Below are 18,980 nucleotides of genomic sequence, written 5' to 3' on the forward strand. Positions count from 1 at the left end.
CAATTAGACTTTGTAGATGCCTCTTTTGCATGGCTGCCTGAAAATGCAGGAAATTTATGCTGACAGTTTTGTGAGCCAGCCATAAATTTGACTCATTTACCCTTAGATATCTTTTTAGGTACTTGCATAGGACTTGCTGGAACAGGGGTCTGGTAAGGGGCGCTTAACTACCGGAGGCCTCATTTGTTACCTATCCGTGTGGAAAGTTTGGGGGGGGTGTAACAGGTGGTCCAAATTGACAGCTGCTACATCAATTCGTTCCCATTGCATTGGAGAAATATGGGAGAGGCCTTCGCCCTACGGTGGGTATAGTCCGGCTGATGATGATTGAGCTGCTTCTCGGGTTACTCAAAGCCAGCCCTTGACCCGTTGCTGCAGGCTGATAGTTTTGATGGAATAGTGAGGTAGTGGACGAGGACAAAGGTGCCCTGTCATCGCACAGCTCACGGGCGCCTTTTGATGTTCGCCCTCATCGAAACGCGGCCTCCGTGGCCGTACTGTGGTACGCGTCGTCGTACGTAAACCGTACCGTGACGGAAGAAAGTGAGCGAGACTTGCGCGGCATAGCGTGAGCGTAGTCTTATTTTTATTCCGAGTTCACGGCCTTGTTCCAGCGGCAGCTAATTGTCTCAAAGGGGACTCCGGACTCCCTCGTTAGATTGAGAGGAGGACGCAAAATGTGCTGCCATCGCGGAGGGTGAGGAGGCGACGCGGCTGCTGCTGCCGTGAGACGCACATGTGCTCTTCATCATAGCCCGTCGTCGACGTTGACCTTGTGCATCCCCCTGAGCGGTGAGGGCGAAAGGAAAAGCCCTTCGCATCTAGGCGGGTTCCGGCCGCGCAGCAGGCAATCGCGTGCCGAGTGCGTTGCACTGACCGTCTGTTCAGTCCGCGCGTGGTTGCCGGTTTGGCGGCCACGGGACGATATTTCTCCATGTCTCTGTCCGCAAGGAAGAGAACTCCACAAACGGGTGCATTATTTGCGCTTCGTTAACTCGCTGGCAGTGCGATTAACACTTCACTAATGAATGCCGGCCTGCGCGGCCCCCGTTAGTGACTGTGGCGGCGTTTACATGGACCCGACAGGAGCGGGTTGCGTTGAGTTAGCGGGTCGAAAACTGGTTAACTACAGGGTTCATGTAAAAGCTGTCGGGTCAAGTCGAGTCAACTTCCGTTCATGGGGTGGGACCCGACCCGACCTCGCCGCCGAAAGCATGTAAACGCGGTCGGGGCACAGTGGGAGAGGTGAACAGTACCGAAAACGCTAGAGATGCGCGAAAAAAAAAAAAAAAAAGTCGGGTGCCGTCTGCTAGTTCTTCGCCTCGACGCGAGGCTCCTCCGTAGTCGCCGTTTGTGGGGTCAGGTTCATGTGAACCTGGTGAGGTCGATTCCACTAAACTCGATCCCCGCTGTCGGGTCGATGTAAACAGGGCTTGTCACATGCCCAATCCACCACCAAACACCCATTTAACGTGCAATATATGCTGAGTGCTTAAGACATCCATCCAAGAGTTCATTGCGTTATATCGAATATATATTTCCAACAAACCGCCTCTATACAGCATGCAGTGCAAAATTATCACCTGGAAGACATACCAACCATGTCTGCACAATGGGCCCTTGCAGAATCTAGTGGGACCCATGAAATTAAAGGTCCCTTGAAATTTCATTTCGGTGCCTCAAGTGCGGATAGAGGCGTAGGACGCCCCCATTGCCTTTCCGCTCCCCATTCAACGCGAGGGACATTATAAGGCAAAGATTTCTTCATTAATTATATTCCAATACCAGATGCGCCACTGAGGCATCGGAGCCAGAGGACACAAGACACTACAACGACGCCTTCGGCACGCAGCCAGCGCAACGCAGGAAGCAGCATGGCGGCTAATTGCTCTATGTGGCGTGCTTGTTCGTTTGTAAGCCTCGTAGCGGGTTTCTCGTCATGTACCGGTGCGAACAAAAGTAAATGGAGCACAATTCCCTTCTCAAAATTTTCGCGCATTACATGATGGCAACTGGCAGTCGTGGTATGCAGAGGTGGGCATTTGACCTCAAAAACCTCGACCTCACCTCAAACTCAAAAAATATTTGGCGACCTCACTCAACCTCAACCTCATCAATTGAGGTTGAGGTCCCCCAGGCGACCTCACCTCACTTTTCAGGTGACCATTGGCGACCTCACTCAACCTCACCTCAAACTCAAAATGTGAGGTTGAGGTCAGGCGCTCGACCTCAAAAAAAAAAAAAATAATAATCATTAAATTAAACCGTAACTTAAAGCAAATGTACATTTCTCGGTAATGCTGGGGTATATATAGGCTAGCCAGAATTTTGTCGTATGAAGGCTGTATTTTACTCCTTATTTTATACTACAATTAATATCCTGAATAAAAGCAGAGAAACTCTGGACACTACATGTCCAACTCTGCACTAAAGTGGCAATCCTCTCCTCCTCCTCGCCTACCCTTTTGTAGTCGGTTTCAATCTAAGGCCTACATGGGTACCACGTTACTACGCATAGGCCCATAATGCAATACAAAGAGTTTATCCCATCTGACCCACGTAAATAAGATTCGTATTAGAAATAAAACAAGCCAGTTCTTACTATAAACTGAAAAGACAAATGCTGTTGACCCTAGTGACGACGACAACAATGACGATATGCTCTTTTTCTTTTCTTGCCACATAACGCTAAACAGACAAGGACACAGCGAGACACACGGGACGGGCACTTTTTTTTTATCGCCCATCCCGTATGTCTGGCTGTGTCCCTGTCTGTTTAGCGCTATGAGGCAAGAAAACCGACACCAACGCGCCCAAGCTTTCATCCTTGCTCTTTTTCTTAATTCGAAAAAAAAAATTGGTGATTGCCGAGCTTTTTTTTAATACACTGTACATTGTTTTGCGACAGAATACATTAAATTAAGAAAAAATAGGAATACAGTCGTGCCTCGTTAGTATGAACGCTTTGGTGTCCGGCCAAAACTGTCCATAAAGCGAGTCATCCATAATAACGAGTCATGAATAAAAACGAAAAGTATATAATTGAGAAAAAATTTATAATTAATGGCTGCTGTTTTACTTAATTTCGGTATATAAACACCGCCGAGATGTCGATGCTACCCTCTTCTGCAAAAATCCGTCGACGCGAAACGTCATGTCTGTTCTTAAACCATGTCAGCCATCCTCTTGAGTAGCTGCAGTCAGTAACGCCTAGACAGAGCGTAGAATAATATTTCTCAGTAAACATCTCCCTGTTTTACTGAACAAAAATTCCGTAAGTCATCACAGGTAAAACCTATCAAGAAGGAGGAGAAGAAGCACCCATAATGTTGCCGAGGCAGCGAGCCTTCTCTTGAAGCATTTCGTCGCTCACGACAGCACCATTCGCGTGCACTTTCCCGAACCACATTAACAAGACTGACTCCATTTCTTCGAACTGTGCTGGGCGCTGTCGGACTGTGGCTTACGCTGTGATGCCGACGTTGAGCCATTTATCAGAGTCCGGTAGTATATATAGATGGTATACCGTCGACCTGACGAGGCTGAGGCCTATAGTTGAACTTGGGTCCAGTCTTTCACGGCTTGGATTGACTGAGATTGCTTTTGCCGCTTGTATTCACAGATTTCCCGCTTCGCGCCTAAGTTCGGCTCCATTCTTTTGCGTTTAGCTCCCACCATGCCAAATGTCAGACTAAAGTTGAGAGTTACAGGCTCCTGCTTCTTTGCACTCTTTTTCCCTAGTTAACCTTCCCGACTTTCCGTTCTTCTGATTCTCTTTCTTGCCTTGTACTGTTTTTGTAAGGAAGCGAGGGAGTCAAGTTGGCAGGCTACTATACAGAGGGCTATCGAACAGCCCTTTCCTGTGTCGTTTGTATGTGTTCCTATGAAACAAACACTGCAAGCTGAAGTACAGTTTAGAACGACGGCTAGCCGACTACGAAGAACTCAGACCTTGTGAAGGCCGCATCGTTGACTCAAGGCGAAGCCGACATGCGGATCGCTGTGGTGCAAAATGTGGTAGTTCGGCAGCGCAACAGTGACGAAAACCAGGAGCATGAGAAGGAAGGGCGTCCAGGACGGGACGCCCGGTCCTGGTTGCATGGTCGTCGCGTGTCTGTTGTCGCTCTACTTCGTGAGTGTGTCTTAACCCTGACCGAAAAGCGTTAACGGCTTCATGGAACACACTTTGTGTTTTGGGATAGAAAAACTTCAGTTCAGATATGTGGCGCAAACAAAGACAAACACAGGAGAAGATCCACAACACACGCGCACATGATGCACCAACTAGCCTCTCAAGCCGTTATTTTGAAAAACTTCAGTTCCCACCCCCAATTTTGGCGCTTGTCTTTCTTCTTATTGTTTCTTTCTTACGCTTTTACCGGCCTCTCTTCTGTTCTGCAACCACATGTTGCTGTTTTCCCGACTGCGGCCGCTAGTTGCGGCGCTGCCGCTGCACCCAGAAATCTCCCGGTTCCCTCCTTTTGGGGTCTTTCTTATACCCTCTTTACACGGCCGGCTTAACCACGGTTACGCTTAACCGAGGTTACTGAACTTAACCACGGTTAACCGCCAATCGCGGTTAGCTGTGCTTACACAGCTCGCCGCCGTTCTCGGTTACGGCCGCCATTGCCCATAAAGTACAACCGAAGCGACGCGGTGATCTGAGGAACGAAGCCGCATTTACAAACATTTTATTTATAATGTAGTTTCCGGAGTGCCGTCCGGCAAGGCGTCAACAACGCGGTGAAGCCCCGCACGATGGCAGCACCTCATCGACCATCGTAAACACCGCCGCGTTGGCCCCTCCTCCCGCAGACCGTACGCGAACGACACGGCGGTTCGCTAGCGCCGACGTCAGAAACAAAGCGTGCTAAATTTATTGGCACCTGGAATACTGAGCCGAATATCAGAATTAAATCACTCCTGATCAGTGACCAACGGCAAATTGCTAGCAAGACCGATAACCGCGATACTACCAAGTTTCTGTTCAAGACAGCTGCCGCCGGTACATTGCGGCTCACCGTTCTGCTTATACTAGCTCTGCGATTAATGTATCGCCAAAGTTTATCATATCATATCGTTATTTTACGATGTTTCATGAGTGCACCATTTCGACAGCGTTGATCAGTTCCAAAGCACCGAGCGCCGCGGCTTCGAAGAGAAATAATTGAGTCCTATCGACGACTAGGGGGTTACGCACCCCGCCGTAGTTCGCCGCGCTCGATCGCTTCAGTGCCACGGTAAGTGTAACGTACCTCAGCCTGCTCGCAGCATCCCGCACGGCAAGCGTTGCGAATTTGTGCACTTTCACTATAAAGCTAAGACCGCGCATTTTTTGACGTTCCGCGCTCAGCACCAAGCCGCACAAACGATACTGCAAACAGGACGGGGCTTCAGTGCGCAGACGCTTGGCTGTAGGCCGTAACCGCAAAGACGCCGGGCGGCACAGTAGACACCGGATATTCAATACGGGCAAACGAGTACACTGCTGAAGCAGACATGCTCGTACGCTTCGCGCACTCGAATGCCGACGAGCAGCCTCCGTCAACAGACGCCGCCATAACCTCGGTTAACGACGCAAACCGAGGTCGCCAAACTCGGTTTGCGATAACCACGGTTAGGGGTGTAACTGTGGTTTGGTCTGCCGTGTAAACGGGCTAACCACGGTTTCGCGTAACCGCAGTTACGCTAACCGTGGTTAACTCTGCCCGTGTAAAGAGGGTATTAGTTAGCTGACCCTCGGTTTGCTGTGTACGATCCCTGTCATCCACCCTCCTTTTCTCCTCCTCCTCCCCCCCCCCCCCCCCTCTTCCCTCCTAAAACGACGACACGCCCGCTTTGGTTCTTTCCAACTCCACAGGACTCGTTCAGGCATCCGACCGTATCGGCTGTCGCATAGGTTCCCGGCTTGCGCACCCTTCTTTAACTTGCGTTCGGACTCTTCTGCTTTTTTCAAACGATGTCCATATTAACGAGACACAAATACATAGGCCAAATAGGCTGTGTGCATTCATCCCATCTCCATTGTTCAGAGAGCGAGTTTCTATATTAACGAGACATAAATACATTGAAAAATCTTCGCCCATAGAAAAACTGTCCATAATTCGGGAACTCCATATTAACGGATGTCATATTAACGGGGCACAAATTTTCCGTAAAAGCCACTCATGAAACGACTTGTGAAGACTAAATCCCCAACAAAACAAACAAAAGAGGGAAAGACAGCAAAACACCAATTAATCATAAAACTCGGCCAACGCCGCATAAACCTTCAGAAAATTTCGAAGAGGAATGCTGTTTATCTTATGAGGTCCCAACCGGCCAATCCTGGGCGTTAGTTTATAATTCTGTGATCCCGTGGCGTCTTGCAAGAATTGGCGAAATTGCTTCTTCGAACACCACGCTTACATTAAAAAATTACAAGGGTCGGAACTGCTAGGAAAAAGGATAAACGTGAACCACTTTGCTGTCGCGAACATCGGCTCGCCCGTCAAATTTCGCCGGAGCAAAATGTCCTACTCCCACCCGCCTAAACACACACACACACACACACACACACACACACACACACACACACACACACACACACACACACACACACACACACACACACACACACACACACACACACACACACACACACACACACACACACACACACACACACACACACACACACACACACACACACACACACACACACACACACACACACACACACACACACACACACACACACACACACACACACACACACACACACACACACACACACACACACACACACACACACACACACACACACACACACACACACACACACACACACACACACACACGATATAAATACTTGTACGTCCGAACCGAATACTGGATGCCATTTCGCCAACAATTCTGAGACGAGCTTCTTTGTGGTATTCACTTGTTTTCCTTTGAAGAATGAACTAATAAATTGCACGGAGGTGTCTCTGAAGCTGCTTCGCCGCATGCACCGTAGGTGAATCTAGAGAAACCGTTTCCCCGTTACTGTCGTATAGTTACAGCACATAAACGTAAAATAAAGGCAAGAACAACAGAAAGGAGGCGAGCAAGCAGCCCGGAGGGACCGCGCCCCCCGCTGTGCACGCGCTCCTCCCTTCGCCGTCCGTCTGTAGCAGACATGACAATAATTGAATTACAGTAATGAAATTACTGTAATTGAATTACTTTTCTCGGCAATTTTTAATGTAATGAATTTCTTTCTCGGGTTGGTAATTTAGTAATGTAATGAATTACTTTTTGGCAGTAATTTCGCAGCAAAAGTAATTAATTCCTTTCGAAATTACTTTTACTAAAGTGCGCCACTACTCCTTCAATAGTCAACGAAAGAGTGCCGCGAAAGCAAGAACGACGTGCGGCAAGCGAAGCCAGCGTAACGGATCGGCAAAGGGGGACAGATTAAGCATAACAGTGCGTCTGAGACCTCGTGTGTAGCAGGGGCAACCATTCTCCAAGTAGCAGGATACAAGGCGTCAAGGGAATCCCGAAGGGAGAAATGGTGCAAAAAGGCTGGAGCTGAAAACTAGTTGCGAGCGCGGCGCAGCGGCACTCCCTGCTGCGTCGGCTAGTGCACAGTGGTGCCTGGTTACACTCAACACCACGGTGCGAGGGAGGATTGGGGCTGGGGGAGATAGACGGAAGGGTCCATGACGTGAGGCACCGTGGCTTGAGCATTACTGAGCAGTGAGCACATATGTGCCGACGTCGATTCTTGGGACTGCGGAAGCAATAAATAACCTAGCTTCTTCGGGCCCTTCAAATGGCGGAGACAGCTCCGTGCCAGCAAGACGCTGGGTTCGCCGGTCATTTCACGACTGTTCGACCACGTGTTTTTTTTTTTTAATAGCCCGTGCTGTAGGAGAGAGGGAAGGAATAGTTCTCTGGGACAGAATTTGGCGGGAAGACGAAAGAATGTGTGTCCTTCGCGTCCGAAGACCAAGCTTTTGTTTTGTTTATTAGCTTTGATTAGTTTTGCATGGATGGAAACTAGAAAGTAAGTAATTTAATTTCTCAGTAGAAGTAATCATAATGTAATTTCATTACTTTTTAGAGCAGTAATGAGTAATGTAATTTAATTCCTTTTCAAAAGTAATTTTGCCATGCATGGTCTGTAGGCATCTGGTTTTGCTCATGCGGTGAATGCCCAACTGTCACCAATACACACCAAACGGCAATGGCGTATGTGTGCCAGCTCCGCTTTCAGAGACTAGATCGCGCTTTCCAATACTTGCAAAAGAAAAAGAAAAAAAAACTAAATGACCGCGCGGGTAAGTGGAAAGGAGGGTTGGGCTATGGGCCTCTGAAATAGAGCGTAATGTGAGGGAAGAAGCCTGTTCTCTTATCGGCAGTGTACGGCAGTGTACGAAATTAATTGACATACAAGAAAATATATATAAATAAATACCATGTTGACGAAAGTAATAACAAATATCGCACACTAAAAACAGAAGAGAACTGCGCTTCCCAGAGCTTATAGAAGGTTTGAGACATCGACTTAATACGGCATTCCTCAGTGCTAGCATGTAATTGGCTTCACATCCCGTACGTTAAAATTGATTTTTAAAGAAAAATCAAATATCTGAAAAAATTATTCCGACATCTGGCCACAAAAATTTTCATCCGATTGATTTGTCCGTCTCGAGCAGACGGGAGCACAAAACAGACACGTTCAGTTCGCCACATCAATTCGTCCGTCTAGACACCAAAATGTCCAGCCGGAAACCATCTTAATACTTTCTAGCTCATAAAAACATGTAGGAGAACGCTGTTCTCTTTTTGTTTTTGTTTTTTCTGCGCCTGAATAAGAAATTTCAAGAAAAACCTGATATTATGAAGTCAAGAATCCCTTACTCTCCTCCTTCCTCCCGCATTGCTTGATTTCAATAGAATTTGAGAGAGAAATAAAGAGCCTTAGCGGAGCGAAATCATTTTTTTTTTCATTGCGCTTGACTGCATACAAGCCCCATATATTTTTTTTGTCTGTTCTATCTCGGCAAATGATTAACATGCGCATGCGTTTTCCTGTATACCAGTTGCGTCTTATAAGATGTGCCGTCCATTTCATCCCATTGCAGTTGTTCGGGGCCACCTGTGAATCTGTATAAGAAACAAGCAGCACAAAACTAAGAGAGGTTGTTCTGGAAAATACAAGAATATAAATTTACAGGACCGAAATATAGAACGATGACGTACAATTCGAAAGGGAGGACTTCGATAAAATGCCCAGATGGTATTGTGCCGGTTTTTCTGGTTTGTTCATGTTTTTTTTTTATCTGTCAGTATCACGTCCCCTAACAATTTCGCTGCACCATTTTCTGTTAAGTTTCCGTGTAATGTACAGCAAGGTCCTTTATCGAATGTAAGGCAGCAGCCGTTATAGCGCCTGGAAACGGGCATGCACAAGACACAGTTCTGCACCGCGCCGTCTGCGCAAAGACAATTTGCTTCGCTTTTTAGTTTGCTGCTTTTTTTGCGGCCTCCGACAAAAGCATCGCAGGTCAACGTGAGTTATGTGCTTTGCGCGCTCCTGGGTGTTTGAGCCTGCCGCAAGCATCGGCACAAACAAATCAGAGGAAACGGGGGTGGCTGGCGGGGGCATGAGGAGTTCGTAAAGTAAAAAAAAAATATATCTCCTTCCAAGTAGACCAGAGGGAAGCGGCATCGGGCTGCTGATATTACGGTGGAATGCCGAAAGCTGGGCAGGGGCTGCCACATCCGGTCGTCCGATTGGGGGGTAACCAAACACCGAGAGTCGGCGGGCACACCGCGGCAGTACGCTCGAGCTCCGCGTCAAAAGGGGCGCTCTTCGAAGAAAGCCGCGGCAACAGCAAAAAGCCTGGACCTCACAATTTCGACCTCACACAATGACGACCTCACTCAACCTCAAACTCACGCGTGAGGTTGAGGTCCAATTTCGTGACCTCACTCAAAAAATTTCGAGCTGTCACCGACCTCACCTCAACCTCACCTCACTCCGTGAGGTTGAGGTCATTTTGAGGTTGAGGTCGACCTCATGAGGTCGAAACCTCATGAGGTTGCCCACCTCTGGTGGTATGTGCGAACTGGTAGTAGACGCCAGTATACCCTTTCACTACGACAAATATTGTTTTTCTTTTTTATCTCCATTGCAAAAGGCGTGATTTTAATTAAACGGAAAAACGGCTCCATGTCACTAATAATCCAGCTACGCTTCACGCCATTGATCCCGAATCCTTTTCACCTCAGTGCAGATTTGCGGCAAACTTATACCATATAGCATGGCTTGCCAGCGAACAACAGTCTTGACATAAATCAGCCAACGTGGGAGGTCAGGGAGGCGGCCCTGTCCACCTCGGACCTCGAGGAACAACGAGCCCTCGTCGAAAGAGCACGGACGGCGGATTTCACCAACGGTGTCCCGGACTAGGGATCCGATCAGCCTTCCCTTAACCTAAGTCCAATTGCTGCACTCAGTGAACGTTTTCGTCATCATCATCCGTCCGCTCGCGCGAAAAAAAAAAAAAAAAAAAAAAGAAAATCTTCAAATTGCTACCCGAAGCAGAACTCAGTGCCACACTTCTGAGCTGCCGTTAAGGGGTGGTGGTGGTGACAAACATTTATTTATACTTTGCACAAGGAGGTGTTTGGACCGAGGCCCTGTTGGCCCAGGCCCTCACAAATCTATAGGTGGAGCTCCTATGCTCCTATTCCAGAGCCCCAGTGGCGTATAACGCCGCTCGCGCCCTTGCGACCAAGGCCCGCTGGGACTGTAGGTCATGTCAGCTGAGCAACGCCGCCTCCCAAGGCCTCCCTAGAAGGGTGGGTAATGAAGGGTTGGGAACGGTGGGGATTGGATGGACAGGCCCAGACCATGTGGAAAAAGTCCGAGAAGGTCGCTCCATACAGACTGCAGCCCCCATCAAAGTCTGTATTGAAGTGCTTCAAAACTGCCGGGCACAGCAGTGTTTGTAAACATTTTGAGAAGGAGCCTTTCGTCCGTTCTCCGGTATACCTTTACAAGGTTCCGGAAAGCGGCGGTGGCTGTCCTTATAATATGTAGTAAAGGCGGCGTAGCGTTAAAAAATCCACGTCGCATTTCTTCTGAAAAACTTGCGTCACACCGGCGTCGTCTTGAGAAATTCGTGTCATGCGTGGATGTCTGGAACGACAATAATTGAATATAGGAATGCTAGTGTAAATTAAGGTCGGCGCGTCTCTATATAATTGGTTCACAGGAAGGGAAAGGCGCAGTATCTGTCACACTTGCTATGTGGACACCTGAACCGCGCCGTAAGGGAAGGGATGAAGGTGGGAGTGAAAGTGGAAAGAGAAAAAGAGGAGCCGTAGTGGAGGGCTACGGAGTAATTTCGACCACCTGGGGATCTTTAACGTGCGCTGACATCGCACAGCACACGGACGCCACTTCGTTTCGCCTCCATCGAAACGCCTCTCAACAGATTTTTGTTTCATGTAAAAAACAAACAAAAAAGTTCTCGATGTCAGTTAGCCAAGGGTAGAGACTAGAGCCATGGGATTTGAGGTCGCGACGCCGAACTAGCGTTAATCCAGAATGATGCCACTGTTGTATCTGCAGCAGCAATGAATTGTGGAAACCAGGAATGGTGCCGTGGATATTGGTAGCGGGGCAGTGACTCTTTAATGCAGATGCTCATGTACTGAAGTAGTTAACAAAAAAAAAAAAATGAAATTTGGCAAAGCACTGGAGGCACTACGTCCGCAACCTGCCACCATTTATATTCCTCTCTCCTTGGCGCCGTTACTGCCAAAAAGCCTCCCTTGTAACGGCCGTACCCGTTAACAACGATCGCTCGCAGCTCATTGCAACATCCTCGGGTGAAATCGGCGTGTCCGGCGTGCGTCTCATTCCGCCCTCCGTGCAAGCATGACGGAAGAAACTTGCGTGCCCTGAAGCAATGCGTGATTCTTTGGAAATGAGCGCTACGCCACACACGCATACGGAGAGGATGACGCGCAGTGACGCTTCGTGATTACTATAGTAGTCGAGTTCTATACCGAAGAGCTTCGGTCGGCGCGCATCCTGCGATGCCAAGGCTTCGACAATAAACGACCAAACCTGCTGTGACTTCCAAAAGCTGAGCTCGAATAGCTACAGGTGGGAGAGTGACGCCACCGAAGAGTCAGTATAACGTTACTGTTACCATCGTATCGTTTACCCCACAGCACGAGTTTAACAAGGCTAGCATTTCTGGAAAACCGATCTTTGTAGCGGTGACCAACACACGTACTCTTCTTACCGCTCCTCATTGGCCAGCTGCGATAGGCTGTCACTTTGCGGCAGAAAAGATCGCCTAGCTATGCCTACCTTCATTTCTTTGTAGCAACAACCCGGCCGCCGCGGTGGCGCAGTGGCTAAGGTTTTCGACTACTGTACCCAAGGATGCGGGATCGAATCCCGGCCTCGGCGGCCACTTTTCTATGGAGGTGAAAAACAAAGCACCCGTGTGCTGTGCGATGTCAGTGCACGTTAAAGAACCCCAGGTGGTCGAAATTTCCAGAGCCCTCCACTCCGGCGTCTATAGGTCTCATAGTTCGAGTCGCTCTGGGACGTTACACCCCATAAACCAAACCATTATTTGTAGCAATAGTAGTGTTGCAACGGACCTTTTCAGCGGCTGCCTCCCACGCGACCTCCCGATAGTGCACGGCCTCGTCGACCGACGTTGTTTGCCTGTGACAGCAGTACCACCACCGCATGCGTTTACGAAGACCGTTAGTCATCGGCGTAGAGGTCAATGCGCTGCTCCGGCAGCTTTTAGCGTGCGCGTGGGAGATCCCGTGCCTGCAAGCGTGTTGACATCATCGGTGCAGGTATAAGTACACCGACCCTGAGAGCACTCCCAAGACGTGTAATTTGCGCGAACACGTGCCCGCTACTGGCGGCTGTGCCTTATCCCGTTCCGTGCGCTGTCCTTCAGGGATTCCTAAAGGGCTGACCATGACCTTGCATTATGTATAGGTTGCTGTATGGATTTATTACGGGCAATTTGTTCACGGACATTGTTCTGGGGGCGCGTGAAGGCGCAAGAATGCATGGCGAGCAGCATTTCCACGCAGGCCAAATTCAGTTTAGAAAAAAATAAGAAGAAAAAAATGAACAGCCCAGACTTGGCTGCAGCTGTACGAACGCCCTCCCACTATAGCTCCTGCTTCCAAATCATATAATCTGATTACATCCGTTGTGCAAATGTGACTAAGATGAGCAGTGCTGTCATTGGTGGCGATTATGTGACAAATTAGCTACTTTGGAAAGGGCGCTGGGATGCCTAAAAATATCCGTTGGCAGTTTGTTGGAATGGCTACTATTCGGTTTACGTACTGTTTGACTCAGGAGCAAAACGTTTTCACCAAAAGACAAGTACATTTGACTTTCGTAATCAGTATAAAATGTCCAGGTGCTACAACCTGGACTGTTGTAATGACCAAGTGAGCGTTTGTTTCGCATAAAAGCCGGCATTACAAACTGTATGTTGCGTAGCCATATATCCATCCCACTACTGAATGCACGCAAACTAGGACAATGTGGTACATTCTGAGGAGGAAACCCGCAAATGGAATAATTTGTTGCAAGGGAGTAATTAGTCATTTCTATGCACCCAAGGGCAGCCAGCAATACGCTGCAGAAGAAAGCTTATACAGCTTTCGCAATAACATCTCAGTCAAATAAAATTTGTGCTGTTTCCGGGGTTCGAATCCGGGACCAGCGCATCCCCATGGCAGTCGCCTGTAGGTTCAATGTGCGGCGCTGAACGTAAATGTCCATCGCGATAAAACTTTATGATAAAGTTCCCGGACAGTATTAAGCCCGGCAAGACAAAAATAGAAGTCGCGTTCCCACCATTCATTTCCTTCCACCCTTTAAGGAAATTCCGCCCCTTACGTAATACCCCAGAAAATGGTTAATAACAATGCTACATATGCGTTCAGATAATTTTTCTTTTTTCAGCAAATGATACTGCACAGCTGACGTCGATGTTGGGGAAGGCCATTTTTTAGCTGCACGTGAGAGGGAGGAGGCTGAAAGAGTATGCAGTTCGGGCACGTGCACGAAAAACTTGAAGCGTGGCTTGTGGCGGCGACTGATAATGGCAAGGAGTTTGCATTTGTTTGGGTTTTTGATTGTTCGATGTGGTTAGGGCCTGTTGGGGGGCTTTTTGATACGTGTAGTGTTAGTTACTCGGCGGTAGATTACGCATATGTATCAGCAAACTTTCGAATTTGGCAAGATACATGCGTGCAGCGGGAGAAACGAAACGACCTGCTGTTCGAAGCGCTGCTGTTTCCTGTTTTGTACTTTCGGTGCAGCAGTCGCCATAAGTGCGCATGCGCGAAACCAGGTTTCGGGACATATTTTCCCAACGCTCAACTCGAATCCATGTAACGAGGCTGTCCATCCCATAACTAACTTGTAGCATCTAGGTGCACGATAGCCGAATACCTGCATGGCGCCGTCCGCACGCGGCTATGCAGATATGGTTGCAAAGAGGTATGAATGGACGTTGCGCGGAACCAGGTTTCGGGACATATTTTCCCAACGCACAACTCGAATCTATGTAACGAGGCTGTCCATCCCATAACTAACTTGTAGCATCTATAGAAGACCTCTTCAGACAATCACGATAGCCGAATACCTGCATGGCGTCGTCTGCACGCGGCTATGCAGATATGGTTGAAAAGAGGTATAAATGGACGTTGCGCGGAACCAGGTTTCGGGACATATTTTCCCAACGCACAACTCGAATCTATGTAACGAGGCTGTCCATCCCATAACTAACTTGTAGCATCTATAGAAGACCTCTTCAGACAATCACGATAGCCGAATACCTGCATGGCGTCGTCTGAACGCGGCTATGGAGATATGGTTGAAAAGAGGTATAAATGGACGTTGTCTACGCACTAAACCCTCAAAACACATTCGGAAGTTTTAGAACGGCACTTTGCATGACGTTACGCTCTTTGCCACACCGCACATTTGCAAGCGATGATCTTTGATGCTGAGTATATGTGGTGGACCCCTTTTGGTCTTAGACGCTGGAGAGAACCGCCGCATGACGCTTTCTGTCGAGCAGCTAGCGAACAACAGAGGGACTTTAGCTGGGGTAAGATATTTCGCAGTAAGGGCTCCATGGGCGTCGCCATATTGCTTGCTGGACTGTTGCGTCTGGCGAGAGAGATGCCGACACGCCTCCTCTCTGGGCTGTCGCAAAACTCGCAAACAGGTTCCGCTTCCAGCGAGAGTCCAAGAGCCCTCTTTGCAAAGGTCTTACAATTGAGGCAGTGTCCACGCATTTGTTTATGGCTTCGTATAAAAATTAACCAGACAGATTCCACAACAGGGTTTCGCAATAGCTTATCTGGGGCATGAGATGGGCCAGTATCAGATCTGTTTACATTGCCATGCAATCGGGTGCCTTTCGCGCGATGTCACGGACACTGTAAAGGAACGCTGCTTCCTCGGCATTGATAGGGGGAATAGATAAATGCTTCGCATTGTTAAGCGATTCCGTCGCTCGCACATGGCATCCGTGATAAAACAACAGATAAAAAGTTCTATTGTGGATGGCAAGCAGTTCAGAAGCCGCATTTCGCAGTTCCCCAGTGGCGCAATTGGTTAGCGCACGGTACTTATACGACAGTGCTCGTGAGCTATGCCGGGGTTGTGAGTTCGAGCCTCACCTGGGGAATGTTTTTACTTTTTTCTTTTTGTGGTCACTACATGTCGTACATGGAATTCAATCATCATCATCATCAGCTTGATTATACCCACTGCAGGGCGAAGGCCTCTCCCATATTTCTCCACTTAACCTGGTTCTGTGCTAGCTGCATCCTCTAGACCCCTCCGAACTTCTTAACCTTATCCGCCCCTTTCTGCCGCCCCCTGCTACGCTTTCCTTTCCTTGGAATCCAGTTTGTTACCCTCAGCGACCATCGGTTATCCTCTCTTCGCACTACATGTCCTGCCCATGCCCATTTCTTCTTCTTAATTTCCACTAGAATGTCAGTAACTTGAGTTATTTCTCTGACCCACTCTGCACGCCTCCTATCTCTTAATGTTACCCCTACCATTTTTTGTTCTATAACCCTCTGGGTTGTCCTCAACTTAAGTAGAACTCTCTTGGTTAGCCTCCACGTTTCAGCCCCATAGGTGAGTACAAGTAAGATGCAACTGTTGTATACTTTCCTCTTGAGCGATACTGGTAAGCTCCTAGTTATAATCTGCGAGTGCTTACCAAATGCGCTCCATCCCAATCTTATTCTTCTTGTTATTTCCTTTTCATGGTCCGGATCTGCGGTTACTACCTGTCCTAAGTAGACATATTCGCCTACTACTTCCAGTGCTTCGCTACCTAACGTAAACTGCTGTTCCTTCCCGAAGCTGTTGAACATTACCTTATCTTCTGCATATTGATTTTTAAGCCTACTTTTCTACTTTTTTTGTCTAGGTCGTCAATCATTATTTGCAGTTCATCCCCCGAGTTGCTTAGCAGGGCAATGTCATCAGCAAATCGCAAATTACTGAGGTATTCTCCATCTACCCTTATTCCTAACTGCTCCCATTCCAAGTCTCCTTTATAGTAACTTGAAATGCAATTATTTACTTTGGTCATTAGGCAATGTAATGCGCTTGTGGCAGTAATTTCGCAGCAAATGTAATTAAATAATCAAAAAATTTCTAAATGCACCAGGGCTTGAAATGCAATTATTTACTTTGGTCATTAGGCAATGTAATGCGTTTGTGGCAGTAATTTCGCAGCAAATGTAATTAAATAATTAAAAATTTCTAAATGCACCAGGGCTTGAAATGCAATTATTTACTTCGGTCATTAGGCAATGTAATGCGTTTGTGGCAGTAATTTCGCAGCAAATGTAATTAAAAAATTTCTAAATGCACCAGGGCTTTTATGTTGGCAAAATGTGAGTGTCCCGTAGTCATGGTGACAAGCTTGCGACAGTAAAGAGATCGGTGAGCGCAGAAACAATTCAACTAGGCTGTACACCCGGACCGCCGGAGCCCCATGCAGCTGTGTTGTGGGGTTGCCATATGCGCCTACACGAGAGGTAGGCGCACGTGTTGATGATTCGGTTTACTAAGTTTCAACCATCACCCCCAAGAGTTGTTAGTGGGCCTATCAAGCCTCACTCGGCCGTCATGTCCATAGGATTTGTCACTGTATAACGACAAATTACGATGGGTTGCGGGATGACGGGAGTTACACATATGTATCATAGCGAACTCCGCACGCTTGGTTCGTGGCTTAACCCTGGTGAAAAAACCCTATGAGTAACAATAACCTCATACAGAGTTCTCATACTAAACTCGTACAGACCTCCTATAATCTCATATAAATATCACTCAGCATATGAGAAATCTATGAGCTTGTATGAGATTTGTACGAGTTTGGTACGAGAAATCTGTATCAGGTTATTGTGACTCATTCGGTTTTTTCGCTAGGGAAATGGATGACAGAGCAAAATATTGCATTATGCAGCACACACAGCATGATGCCTCTCGTCACCACGTGGCGCGATGGAACAGACAGTAATAAAGCCCATCTGGCAGTTATGCGCATGGCGGGAACACTCCGCCATGAGCCCTGTTTACATGCATGGACCCAACTGCGGGGGTTGAGTTGAGGGGTTGCGCCGACACCACCGGGTTTGCATGAACCTGACCCGGCGAGCGGCGATAGACCCTTTGCAAAACTTCGGAGGTCAGCTTCTCTGCACAGCAAACACCCCTTCACCATGGCGGCCAAACCTGTTTTGGGGGCAGAAGTTGGGTGCAGCGCAGAATACTTCTGTGTCAAGCCTGATGTCATGTATGAACCTGGGGAGCAGAACTTCCTTCGCTTTTGAGAACGCGGAGGAAGCATACGGGCGGGAGAGGCGATATGAATGGCACTTGCGAGGAACTGGCTTCCCCGATGGCCTCTTAATACCATAATTGCAGCAGCAACAACAGGCAGAGGGGTGCAGGAAATGGACGTGGCCATTATTGTCACAATAGACGTCTCCTGCACTGCACCCAACACGATTTTGCGGATACGTTCTGCGGACACGATCTGCGGACACGATCTGCGGACACGGTCTGTGGACAGAAATCTATGAACATAACGAAGTAATGCTGTCGCATTATAAGATGAGGAAGAGAAAGACGCGCGCCGCAACAGCCGTCGTCCGCCACCGCTTCGGTGGTGTAATACCGCAGAAAATGGTTATAACAATGCTACATGCGTTCAGATAATTTTTTTTTTTAGCAAATGATGTGATGCGATAACAACTTTATTTTTCCACCAGATAAGGGGCCCCTAATCCCTGCCCCCGGCACGCAGGCCTAAGGGACGGGAGCCGAGACCTCCGCGATCAGAAGCATGCAGGCCAAGAGGTCTTGGCTCTTCGCGGCTTCTTCCGCCAGGCGGATGGCTTGTTGCTGTGGAGCAGGGACCTCGCTGCGCCGCAGGGCTCATTCCCAGGCTTCTCTACAATTTATGTTTGTTTTAGCCCCTGGAGAGCTAGCACATTCTCAGATTATATGGTCGAGGGTCCCTCTCTCCCCACAGTACTTGCATTTATCGTTTTTTTCTATCATCCATCTGGACATAATATGCCCAGACCGGGTTTTCAAAGTTCCCAGCTTGCAGGCGCCGCCATGCGACTGCCTCCCTGTTGTTTACTGCACAGCTGATGTCAATGTTATAATTGGTTCACAGGAAGGGAAAGGCGCAATATCTGTCACACGTGTGTCTGTGGACACCTTAACCGCGCCGTAAGGGAAGGGAGGAAGGTGGGAGTTAAAGTGGAAAGAAAGAGGAGCTGTAGAGGAGGGCTACGGAGTAATTTCGACCACCTGGGGATCTTTAACGTGCGCTGACATCGTACAGCACACGGACGCCTCTTCGTTTCGCCTCCAATGTTGGGGAAGG

The 18,980-nt window shown here is 48.3% G+C and overlaps 1 non-coding gene across 1 annotated transcript; it reads left to right on the forward strand.

The window, feature by feature from the left end:
* The first annotated feature begins 15,648 nt into the window (after positions 1-15,648).
* On the forward strand, positions 15,649-15,740 carry TRNAI-UAU (transfer RNA isoleucine (anticodon UAU)). The gene is given in 2 exon segments: positions 15,649-15,686; positions 15,705-15,740. It is a non-coding gene; the product is annotated as a tRNA-Ile (tRNA).
* Positions 15,741-18,980: the final 3,240 nt, after the last annotated feature.

This window comes from Amblyomma maculatum, chromosome 5 (assembly GCF_055883805.1).
Source record: "Amblyomma maculatum isolate TAMU_Amacu chromosome 5, ASM5588380v1, whole genome shotgun sequence".
NCBI lineage: Eukaryota > Metazoa > Arthropoda > Arachnida > Ixodida > Ixodidae > Amblyomma > Amblyomma maculatum.